Source organism: Lithobates pipiens, unplaced genomic scaffold (genome assembly GCF_037356315.1).
Source record: "Lithobates pipiens isolate NorthernLeopardFrog02 unplaced genomic scaffold, aLitPip1_a1.2 Scaffold_18, whole genome shotgun sequence".
Classification (NCBI taxonomy): domain Eukaryota; kingdom Metazoa; phylum Chordata; class Amphibia; order Anura; family Ranidae; genus Lithobates; species Lithobates pipiens.
In genome coordinates, this window is record NW_027507758.1 from 5,562,192 (window position 1) to 5,574,772 (window position 12,581).

The window sequence follows — 12,581 nt, forward strand, 5'->3', positions numbered from 1 at the left end:
TCCCGCGATCTAGGCGGCGGTCTGACCCGGAGCATCCCTGAAATGTTCCGGACGCAGGTGGGCAATATGGCGCCCATACAAAGCAGGCAGCCGCCTACAAGCCAAGCACCAGCGGGAAGATCTCATGCACACTCCTCTCCTAATAATGGGGGAAATTTTCTCCTGACACCGCACCAACAACCCAGGCCTAAGCGACCTCCGCTTCATTGCAGCTGACATTAACCACTTCAGCCCCGGGAGGATTTACCCCCTTCCTGACCCAGAGCACTTTTTGCGATTGGGCGCTGCGTCGCTTTAACGGACAATTGCGCGGTCGTGAGACGTGGCTCCCAAACAAAATTGATGTCCTTTTGGTGGTATTTGATCGCCTCTGCGGTTTTTATTTTTTTTGCGCTATAAACAAAAATAATAGCAACAATTTTGAAAAAAAAATGCATTATTTTTTACTTTTTGCTATAATAAATATCCCCCAAAAATATATAAAAAAATGTTTTTTTCTCAGTTTAGGCCGATACGTATTCTGCTACATATTTTTGGTAAAAAAAAAAAAAAAACGCAATAGGCGGTTATTGGTTGGTTTGCGCAAAAGTTATAGTGTCTACAAAATAGGGGATAGTTTTATGGCACTTTTAGTAATATTTTTTTTTTTTACTAGTAATGGAGGCGATCAGCGTTTTTTATGGGACATTATGGTGGACGCGTCGGACAATTTTGACACATTTTTGGGACCATTGGCATTAATACAGCGATCAGTGCTATAAAATTGCATTGATTACTGTAAAAATTTCACTGGCAGTGAAGGGGTTAACCACTAGGGGAGGGGTTAAGTGTGCCCTGGGCAGTGTTTCTAACTGTCTGGGGGATGGGCTAGCAGTGACACGACACTGATCGCTGCTCCCGATGACAGGGAGCAGACGAGCGGTGTCCTGTCACTAGGCAGAATGGGGAGATGCTGTTTACATCGGGATCTCCTCGTTCTTCAGCTCCGTGACACGATTGCGGGTATCCCAGTGGCGATCAAGTCCACGGGTCCCACGGGCACGGTCACGGAGCTCGTGGCAGGTGTGCGCGCGCGCGGCGAGAAATTCAAAGTAACGTACAGGTACGTTACTTTGCCCAGCCGTGCCATTCTACCGACGTATATATGTGCTGACAGCGGTCGGCAAGTGGTTAAGGAGACCCTGACAGCTGCAATCACAGACCTCTGGATTGACATACAGTCTATTTGCGGGACGGGTCCAGGAGGTAGAGAAAGTGACGGCACCACAGTCCACTGCAATTCGCAGGGGCCCAACAAGTTATGGACACGCTGCAGCTCCGTGATCTTAATAGACATGTGGAAGACCTTGACAACCGTGGCAAGCGCCACAATCTGAGACTGCGAGGCCTCCCAGAAACAGCTGGTACAGACCAACTGCAAGCTACGCTAGGACAAGCTTCTGGACAAATCCCCCATATCCCCGATAGGGATGGAACTAATTAATTGCGCCCTTTGACCACGTGGCAGGAAATCTGACCCACCCCAGGATGTAGTCAGTCTAATGCCCCGTACACACGAGCGGACTTAAGTCCGACAGACTTCCAAAGGAGTTCCGTCGGAGTTCTGCTGGAATTCCGACGGAGTTCTGACAGACTTTTCGGTCGAACGGACTTGGCCACACACAATCACACTAAACTCCGACAGATTCGAACGTGATGACGTACGACTGGACTCGAATAAGGAACTTCATAGCCAGTAGCCAATAGCTGCCCTAGCGTCGGTTTTAGTCCGTCGGAGTAGCATACACACGAGCGGAGTTTTCGAAGGGGACCGGGTCCGGCGGAGTTCCGTCGGGAAAATTTGAAGCATGCTTCATTTCTAAAGTCCGTCAGACTTTGGCGAATCAAAAGTCCGTTGCAGCCCACACACGATCGGATAGTCTGACGGACTCGGTCCTTCGGACTTTGGATGTTGAAAAGTACGCTCGTGTGTACGGGGCATAAGACACAATCGACTATCAACTCAAAGAAGAAATCTTAAAGGGGTTGTAAAGCTTTGTTTTTTATTTTCTAAATAGGTTCCTTTAAGCTAGTCGGTTCACTTTACCTTTTCCTTCGATTTCCCTTCTAAATGTTTTTTTTTTCTTCGTCTGAATTTCTCACTTCCTGTTTCTCCTCAGTAAACTTCACACCATCATCCGAGCGGTGTTTAGTCAGCCAGAACAGCTTACTGAGGAGGAACAGGAAGTGAGAAATTCAGACAAAGAAAAAAAACATTTAGAAGGGAAATCGAAGGAAAAGGTAAAGTGAACCAACAATGTACTAGCTTAAAGGAACCTATTTAGAAAAGAAAAAACGAACTTAAGGTTGCCACTTTTTCTTCAAGTCAAACCCAAACACTTTAGCGGCGCACAGCAATTTGTTTTTATACATATATTTTGCTATTAAATAACATTTCTAATCATATGAATTTAATAACAAGTGCCCCCTTTTACATCTGAACTCGCAGAGTTCCCTTTCACTATAAGGGGGACTCTGCAGACTCTGATGTAAGGAGTAAGGGATGCTCTGGGAACCATGATTTAAGGGGTAACACAGAACTCTGATGTTATGGAGAGGACTCTGATGTAAGGGGAAACACTGTGACCTCTGGTGTAAAGGGGAACTCTGATGTAAGGGGTGACCTGAGAACCCTGACACTCTCAGCTTAGACAACTGCATGCAGCAACCCTGCTGGGAAGCCAGAGCCCAGTCTAAATGTGTCCGGGTTTCAGGCAGTCTGAAACCCGGACACATGATTCAAAACCCGAACTGTCCAGGTGAATCCTGGACAGGTGGCAACCCTACTTTACAACCCCTTTAAGAAAGGCTCGGAACAAGATCCAGTTATCACACAATGGCACAGATCTACTCTTGCTCTGGGATCTCTCCAACATTACACTCCAGCGACGCAGAGAACTCCGTCCCTACTAATAGTTCTCTGTACAAAGGGGATTCCATACAGGTGGAAATTCCCCTTCTGTCTGTCAGCAACATCACAACAAGGCCGCACTGCTCCCCTCAGTGTGTCAGAAGATCTACGCCATTTCTGTAAAACACCGGATATCCCGCTACCTGAATGGTATGCAGAATTTCACCCTCCTGTTGCAAGACCCACACAACCCAGAAGCGAACCCATGGAAACTCAAGAACTCCGCGACCGGAGACAACAATCGCCCTCTGAAGCACGAAGTACGCTCTCACCAATCCACTCCTGGCCCTAACCAGGGTGCGAGCCCCACGAAAGCCTCTCAGAGCTCGCCGCGATCGTTGAGCAAGTACACCGATGACCTCAGGATTCAGTTAAGTTTCTCTCATTTTGTTAAACCTGTTTTTGTTATACCCGTTATACCATTGTCTCCACGCAACTTGTTCACCCGGATCGAATGTCCCCACATCACCTGTGACATGGACCTTGCATGGATGGACCATGTCCCCCACATCACCTGTGACATGGACCTTGCATGGATGGACCATGTCCCCCACATCACCTGTGAGATGGACCTTGCATGGATGGACCATGTCCCCACATCACCTGTGACATGGACCTTGCATGGATGGATCATGTCCCCACATCACCTGGGACATGGACCTTGCATGGATGGACCATGTCCCCCACATCACCTGTGACATGGACCTTGCATGGATGTACCATGTCCCCACATCACCTGTGACATGGACCTTGCATGGATGGACCATGTCCCCCACATCACCTGTGACATGGACCTTGCATGGATGGACCATGTCCCCCACATCACCTGTGACATGGACCTTGCATGGATGGACCGTGTCCCCACATCACCTGTGACATGGACCTTGCATGGATGGACCATGTCCCCACATCACCTGTGACATGGACCTTGCATGGATGGACCATGTCTCCACATCACCTGTGACATGGACCTTGCATGGATGGACCATGTCCCCACATCACCTGTGACATGGACCTTGCATGGATGTACCATGTCCCCACATCACCTGTGACATGGACCTTGCATGGATGGACCATGTCCCCCACATCACCTGTGACATGGACCTTGCATGGATGGACCGTGTCCCCACATCACCTGTGACATGGACCTTGCATGGATGGACCATGTCCCCACATCACCTGTGACATGGACCTTGCATGGATGGACCATGTCTCCACATCACCTGTGACATGGACCTTGCATGGATGGACCATGTCCCCACATCACCTGTGACATGGACCTTGCATGGATGTACCATGTCCCCACATCACCTGTGACATGGACCTTGCATGGATGGACCATGTCCCCCACATCACCTGTGACATGGACCTTGCATGGATGGACCGTGTCCCCACATCACCTGTGACATGGACCTTGCATGGATGGACCATGTCCCCACATCACCTGTGACATGGACCTTGCATGGATGGACCATGTCCCCACATCACCTGTGACATGGACCTTGCATGGATGGATCATGTCCCCACATCACCTGTGACATGGACCTTGCATGGATGGACCATGTCCCCACATCACCTGTGACATGGACCTTGCATGGATGGATCGTGTCCCCACATCACCTGTGACATGGACCTTGCATGGATGGACCATGTCCCCCACATCACCTGTGACATGGACCTTGCATGGATGGACCATGTCCCCACATCACCTGTGACATGGACCTTGCATGGATGGACCATGTCCCCCACATCACCTGTGACATGGACCTTGCATGGATGGACCATGTCCCCACCTAGGCAATTTTCAACTTTTCCCATACAGGACAGGTAAGGTTTCTGCCCCATGGATTCCGCATACAGGATCTACCCCCTACTCCCCCCCCCCCCTCCCTTTTTATTTGTATGTGCTATTATGTGCTTTGATGGTTATACTTTCAAAATCCCCACCTAGGTGTGCTAGGCCCAGAGGATGACCCGCGGGAGCCTGACTCATTACTCTGGAACTTTAACTCCTCCTTTCACTAGATGTACCAAGCTAGCACACGCTATTCTAACCACTTTGGATGGTACAGAGCTCATAATCAGTGCAAATTTCCCTAATCTACACCTATAACTCCATTCCTGTCAGATACCGCCTACTATCTAACATCATAGTCATCTCACCGGATTACCTTAACCTTTCAAGATGACTACCCCCCACCGGCCATCCTCTGAGCCACGTCATGGAGCCAGGCTCCAGGGATACCGTATATTTCTCAATGGCCATGAGGTCTACCCCTAGAAGGCTCTTGTCAAGGAAATGCTACTTCCACAGCACAGGAAGCACTCTTTTACTAGAACACATTCCAATAGGGACCAAGTACTATAACTAGACTAGTGGACACTTCACGTTACGATTTACATCATATAAGGTCTATAAGACTTTAGCCATCGCCTGGAGTCCACTAACTCTATGGGGAGGGGGGATGTCTCCGTCTCTTAAAACGTATAAGACTGCTTGCCATACAAATCCTAGGATAACAGGGGCCCTATCAGGGCTGGACTGGGACAGAAATTTGGCCCTGGACTTCATCCAGACCGGCCCACTTACATTTTGAGTGTCCCATCAGCACCCCCCTTACATCAGAGTGTCCCTTCAGCACCCCCTTACATCAGAGTGTCCCTTCAGCACCCCCCTTACATCAGAGTGTCCCTTCAGCACCCCTTACATCAGAGTGTCCCTTCAGCACCCCCTTACATCAGAGTGTCCCATCACCAACCCCCTTACATCAGAGTGTCCCATCACCAGCCCCCTTACATCAGAGTGTCCCATCACCAGCCCCCTCACATCAGAGTGTCCCATCACCAGCCCCCTTACATCAGAGTGTCCCCATCACCAGCCCCCTTACATCAGAGTGTCCCATCACCAGCCCCCTCACATCAGAGTGTCCCATCACCAGCCCCCTTACATCAGAGTGTCCCATCAGCACCCCTTACATCAGAGTGTCCCATCACCAGCCCCCTTACATCAGAGTGTCCCATCACCAGCCCCCTTACATCAGAGTGTCCCATCAGCACCCCTTACATCAGAGTGTCCCATGAGCACCCCTTACATCAGAGTGTCCCATCAGCACCCCTTACATCAGAGTGTCCCATCAGCACCCCCTTACATCAGAGTGTCCCATCACCAGCCCCCTTACATCAGAGTGTCCCATCACCAGCCCCCTTACATCAGAGTGTCCCATCACCAGCCCCCTTACATCAGAGTGTCCCATCACCAGCCCCCTTACATCAGAGTGGCCCACTGAGCCATCGGCCCACCGGGAAACTCCTGGTAGTCCCAATGGCCAGTACATGTCTGGGCCCTATTCAAGTAAAGATTGTCTATCCGCTGTAGTCCCCAGTCCTCCCAGCCTTTTATGTGCAGGTCCGGAATAAGGTGTACAAGAGTAGTAAGTGGGATATCTAATTTGTGGTGCTGGGATGAGTGTGGAATAAGCCCTACCATTGTTCTCCAAGCCATTATGGATGCCCCATGCCGCGTACACACGATCGGAATTCCGGCCAGAAAAAGACCGATGAGAGCTTTTCATCGGAAAATGCGACCGTGTGTATGCTCCATCGGAAATTTAGCTGTCCGAATTTCTGCCAGCCAAAATTTGATAGCATGTTTTCAATTTTCCCGACGGAAAAACTTTCTATCGGAAATTCCGATCGTGCGTATGCAATTCCGACACGCCAAAAATCACGCAATGCTCAGATTTAACTACGAGATGGAAGCTATTGGCTACTGGCTATTGAACTCCCTTTTTCTAGTCCCGTCGTAGGTGTTGTACACCACCGCGTTCTAAACGATCGCAACTTGGTATGACCGTGTGTAGGCAAGACAGCTTGATCGGAATTCCGTCGGGGAAAACCATCAGACCTTTTTCCGATGAGAATTCCGATCGTGTGTAGGCGACATTATAGGTGGGAGGGAGCATATTTAGATTTAGTGGTTTCCACGCATCTGCATACAGTATAGAGCAGAGATTCAGGTCATTGTTAAGGCCTTGTTCAATGTTCAGTCACTGGGGTTCAGCTGTTGGGTTGAAACAGTGTTTAAGGACATCCACTTGAACAGCTGTGTGATAGTCCTGTAGATCTACCTGGACAGGATTTTTTAAATTAGTATTAGTGTCGGTGTGTTTTAGGTAGGATACAAAAAGCAAAATGCGTACTATTGTTTTTGGGCTGTACTACGGGTACAAACATCACATATGTGGTATCGCTTCGATCGTCAGGGGCTGGAGAATTTATTTTGAGTTGTTCTTTGGTGGAAGGTTGTGACGGGAGGGCCTGTGGTACCCAGAATCCCTTAGGGAGGTTGAGAAACCCTTGTTTCAGCTCGTACCGCCTATGTCTAAGTCACCCTGTGTCCATTAGGGGCACAGGGTGACTGAGAAAAATGATCTACAGCTGTTTGGTGGACAATGAGAAGGTGGTTCCTTAAATATAACAGTAATATTTATCCACAATATCTCCCAGGATATATATAAAGAGCTGATCACAGGCCTCTAGAACTGCATAGGAGCCGGACAGTCTACTCCTATTATAGTCTGTTGCCTACTAGGCTGAGGAGGGGGGAGATCATTGTTTTTTATTGTTAATTGTAATTAGCTTATGCTAAAGTGAGAAGGTTTGCTGTGTTTATATTTATGATAAGTTTGATTGTGTCTTCTGAGCTAAAAGACGGCAAGTCTATCCTGAAAGGTCGTGCCTCAGAGTTACCTAGGCTGTCTAAATGATAAGTTAATTAGCTCATGTTAATTAGGTTTCTGGTTACAGTTTGTATTGTCATTCTGGTGTATATATTTGTGTGAGATCTCAAAATAAACAGTCCATGTTCAAGCTGTGTAAGTGAGCTCTTGGTTACAATATTCGGCTGAAAAATCTGATATCTGAAGGCCGAGCTTGGAGGAAGCAGTGTACCGAAGGAAGCACTCAAGCGGAGTGCAACGGGGATCCGTTACAAAGCTTATGGTAGTATCAAGAAGTATACAGCTATATTTAACAATAATTTATGGTCAAAGCCCTATGGCCGATACGGATATGAACAAGTAGACTTTACCATAAGATTAACAACATGAAATGGACCTGAAGTGTGCCCTGGTCTGATGGTCGGTATACCAAAATAAGGGGGCATACCCTAGATTAGAAATTAATATTTGTGAAGAGAAATGAATTTGAGAAATGCCCTGAAAAGGGGATGGGAGGGTGGGTGCTGCGCAACGGAAACCGACAAGGACCACAGGCGAGCGGGCTGGTTAAATACCCTCCGGGCTCCTCCCATAAATTCAGGCTACCACACTGGCCTTCCTACTTATGGTCAAAGCCCTATGGCCGATACGGATATGAACAAGTAGACTTTACCATAAGATTAACAACATGAAATGGACCTGAAGTGTGCCCTGGTCTGATGGTCGGTATACCAAAATAAGGGGGCAAAACCATTCAGGTAGGGGTGTAGTTTTATTAGTTTTAGCTTAATTGGTTGAGCAAGTTTGGTGAATGCTTGTGCCATTTCCATCCGAGGATTGGGGATGTACCGGGCGAGGTAGGCAGGGTTCCAACTGCTAAGTCTCTCAATGACGTGACTTGGGACCCATGCCAACATGCTGCCAAGGGTGCTCAAATACTAAAGAGTGACCACGGTATGGACCGGGGTCGAGGTGTAGGCTGCGTAGAAGAACCCCATGTGTCTGGGAAACTGGCAGGTACACAAGTGTTAGCACGAAAAGGCAATAGGGAACTAGAGTTTACGCATTCCTGTAGGAGTGACAGTAGGTAGTCGAGTATGGTTTATTCGACACCAAGCACTGCCTTTTCTATAGAAATGGACGTCTATCCTGGAGCCAGATTGCTGGGTTTTAGACACTGCCAGGTGGAGGATGAAATGGTGTTGGTAGCGAGCCAAGTGACGACTATGCAGAACTTGGCCTGCGGGATTGCTGAAGGCCTGGAATGCCCATATAATGGACTTTAACTGGTGCCATCAAGATAACTGCAGCAGTCTGCGCAGGAAGGACACAACGGAGAGCGGCCAGACCTGGCTTCATCAACAAGGTGAGCCTTGGCCCAGTTGTCAGTGGTGAAAGCCACAGCCTGTCCTGTCCTGACATAACCCCAGATTCGAGAGGCTGCCATGACCGGGTATAGCTTGAAGAGGGAGAAAGTCCAGGTAAACCCAGGGTTTAGGAGTATCCCTGATGCCATGGTTCTGTAACCAGTGGTGGCCAAAAATTGCAGCGAAGCCTGTGGAGGCTGTGGCATCTGTCACTACCAGGGCTGACAGGGGCATCGTAGATGGTCTAAACATCGCTACACCAATCCATGCAGTAAGGAACCTTCCGACATCGATGGTCTGCTATTGCCACGGCATCTAAATTAAGGATCTGAGAAGGGTCCTGTGTCCGTGAGAGGAGGACCAGGACATAAAGATCGACCCTGGGGAATGGCCCGTATTGCCGATTTGAACGTTCGTCAGGTAGTGTCTGTGTAGAACCTGGCTGCCAGTGCTACCAACAATAAATTGGCTAGGCCATGGAAAACCACAAAGGGCCAGGTAGATGGCCGCTTGGATGATTAGACTGGGGAATATGCGAGGATTTTATATGTCCTTAAAGATGGCAGTTGTGATGGGCGAGCGTTTGCCGTTGGCTATGGGCGATGCCTCTGGATGCCTCGTAGTGGGGATCTTGCTGTATAGGCCGTAAAGACAGATGGCTCTCCGGACCCTGTAAGGATAAGAAATGCTGAACGCTGGCTAGGTATAGCCTGAGCGTGTTACAGGAAGAAGCCAGTTGCGTGTGTCAACACGATCCTGGTGCAGGACGGAAGTTGAACTCAGCTGTCCTAAGGGATAGACAGACAGACAGGAAATGGTGAGTGGCTTGTAAGAAAAGCCACAGGAGACAAGTGGTCAATTAAGTGCTGCTGAAAACGACGTGTAGCCAGTTTGTGTGCCACTGAGAACGTGATTGCAAAGAATGATTGCAAGAAGTTATGCTAAGTCGCGAGCCTTGGCATGATTGCAAAAGTAGTGTTTAAACGTGTACTTGCGACAATTGCGCGGGAGTTTGTCACTGGAGATGTGTTGGTAGTGACTGTGAGAAATACGTGTTACCGCATGTGCTTTGCGAAGACTGCAGGAGTTGTGCTTGAACATGTGTTTGGATGCGTGGTTGCAACGATTGCAAGATGTTATGCTAGGATGCATGCCTGCAACGATTGCAAGGAGTCACACCAGGATGCGTGCTTGCCATGATTGCAAGATGTTATGCTAGGATGCGTGCCTGCAATGATTGCAAGGAGTTATGCCAGGATGCGTGCCTGCAACGATTGCAAGGAGTCACACCAGGATGCGTGCTTGCCATGATTGCAAGATGTTATGCTAGGATGCGTGTCTGCAATGATTGCAAGGAGTTATGCCAGGATGCGTGCCTGCAACGATTGCAAGGAGTTATGGTAAGATACATGGGTAGCCAGGTTGGAAAAGACAGACGTGCATCCAGTCCTAACCATAAATCAAACAAATAAAATACCGCACAACCCGACACACCCAATTCAACACCCACAGCTGATCCAGAGGAAGGCAAAAAACCCCAGCAGAGCATGGCCCAATTTGCTACAACAGGGAAAAAATTCCTTCCTGATCCCTCGAGAGGCGGATTTTCCCTGGATCAACTTTACCTATAAACATAAGTACCCCGTTATAACGTACATTTAGGAAAGTATCCAGGCTTTTTCCTAAAGCAATCTATTGAGCCAGCCAGAACTGCCTGCTCGCAATGATTGCAATAAGTTTGTGCCTGGACATCTGCTTGCAATGATTGCAAGAGGTCTTATGCTCAAATGCGTGCTTGCAACGATTGCAAGAAGTCTATGTTTTGGATGCGTGCCTGCAACGATTGCAAGAAGTCTACACTTGGATGCGTGCTTGCAATGACTGCAAGAAGTCTACACTTGGATGCGTGTTTGCAATGATTGCAAGAAGTCTATGCTTGTATGCGAACTTGCAACGATTGCAAGAAGTTTATGCTTAATGCGTGCTTGCAACGATTTGCAAGAAGTCTATGCTTGGATTCGTGCTTGCAACGATTGCAAGAAGTCAACGCTTGTATGCGTACTTGCAATGACTGTAAGAAATCCCTGCTTGAATGCGTGCTTGCAATGATTGCAAGAAGTCTATGTTTGGATGCGTGCTTGCAATGATTGCAAGAAGTCTACGCTTGGATGCGTGCTAGCAGTGACTGCCAGAAGTCTACGCTTGGATGCGTGTTCGCAACAATTGCAAGAAGTGTACGCTTGTATGCGAACTTGTACCAACTGCAAGATGTCCATGCTTGACTGCGTGCTTGCAACGATTGCAAGAAGTCTATGCTTGGAAGCGTGCTTGCAACGATTGCAAGAAGTCTACGCTTGGATGCGTGTTTGCAATGATTGCAAGAAGTCTACGCTTGTGTGCGCACTTGTAACGACTGCCGTGACTGTGACTGATGATGAACCGGACTCTGGAGCATGCACTGAAATGAGGCTAAAGCACTGGGGCACATCGTAATGAATCGGTGCATGTATGCGACTGGATTCGAAACGAAGCGCGGTAGGTGGCGGTGAAATTATTTATTTATATATATATTTTTATTTTGCCATGACAGAGGCACGAATCGATCATGCCGCTGAAGCGACTATCCGTTAATCGAGCATGCTCTGAAGCATGTACTGAAATGTGGCTGAAATACTTGGGGCGCGCTGAGACGAATTAGTGCACGATGCGACTGGATTCGTATCGGAGCGTGATACGTGACAGTGAAAATGATTTCCCATGACAGAGTCATGGATCAGAGAACCGAAACCTGCAACCGATAATGAATCCTGACTCTGGAGCATGTACTGAAATGAGGCCGTAATCAACTGGGGCACATCGAAACGAATCGGTGCATCACGGATGCGACTAGATTCGAATCGGAGCGTGGTAAGTGACAATGAAATGAGTGGCAAAAGTTTGCCATGACAGAGGCCCGAACCGGTCGTGCCGCGATTGCGCCTGACAACGAACGGGACTCTGGAGCATGTACTGAAATGAGGCCGAAAAATACCTGGGGCACGCCGAGACGAATTGGTGCATCGTAGATGCGACCGGATTCGTAACGGAACGTGATACGTGAGAGTGAAATGATTTCCCATGACAGAGACACAAATCGGTGCGCCGCAACCTGCGACTGACAACGAACGGGACTCTGGAGCATGTACTGAAATGAGGCCGAAAAATACCTGGGGCACGCCGGGACGAATTGGTGCACGGGGGTGCGACCGGATTCGAACTGAACGTACTACGTGACAAATGAAATGCTTCCCATGATAGAGCTACGAATCGGAGAGGACGCAACCTGCGACCGTCAACGAACGGGCTCTGGAGCATGTACCGAAATGAGGCCGAGCAAGTAGGGGCACACCAGAACGAATCGGCGCATTTAGCGGATGTGACTGGATTCGAATCGGAGCGCAGTGCGTGACAGAAATGAGTGAAATGATGAAATGACCTACGTGAGCCAGCTATGGCAGAGGTACGAGTCGTTGTGCCGTGAGACACGACTGGCAACGATTTTGACTG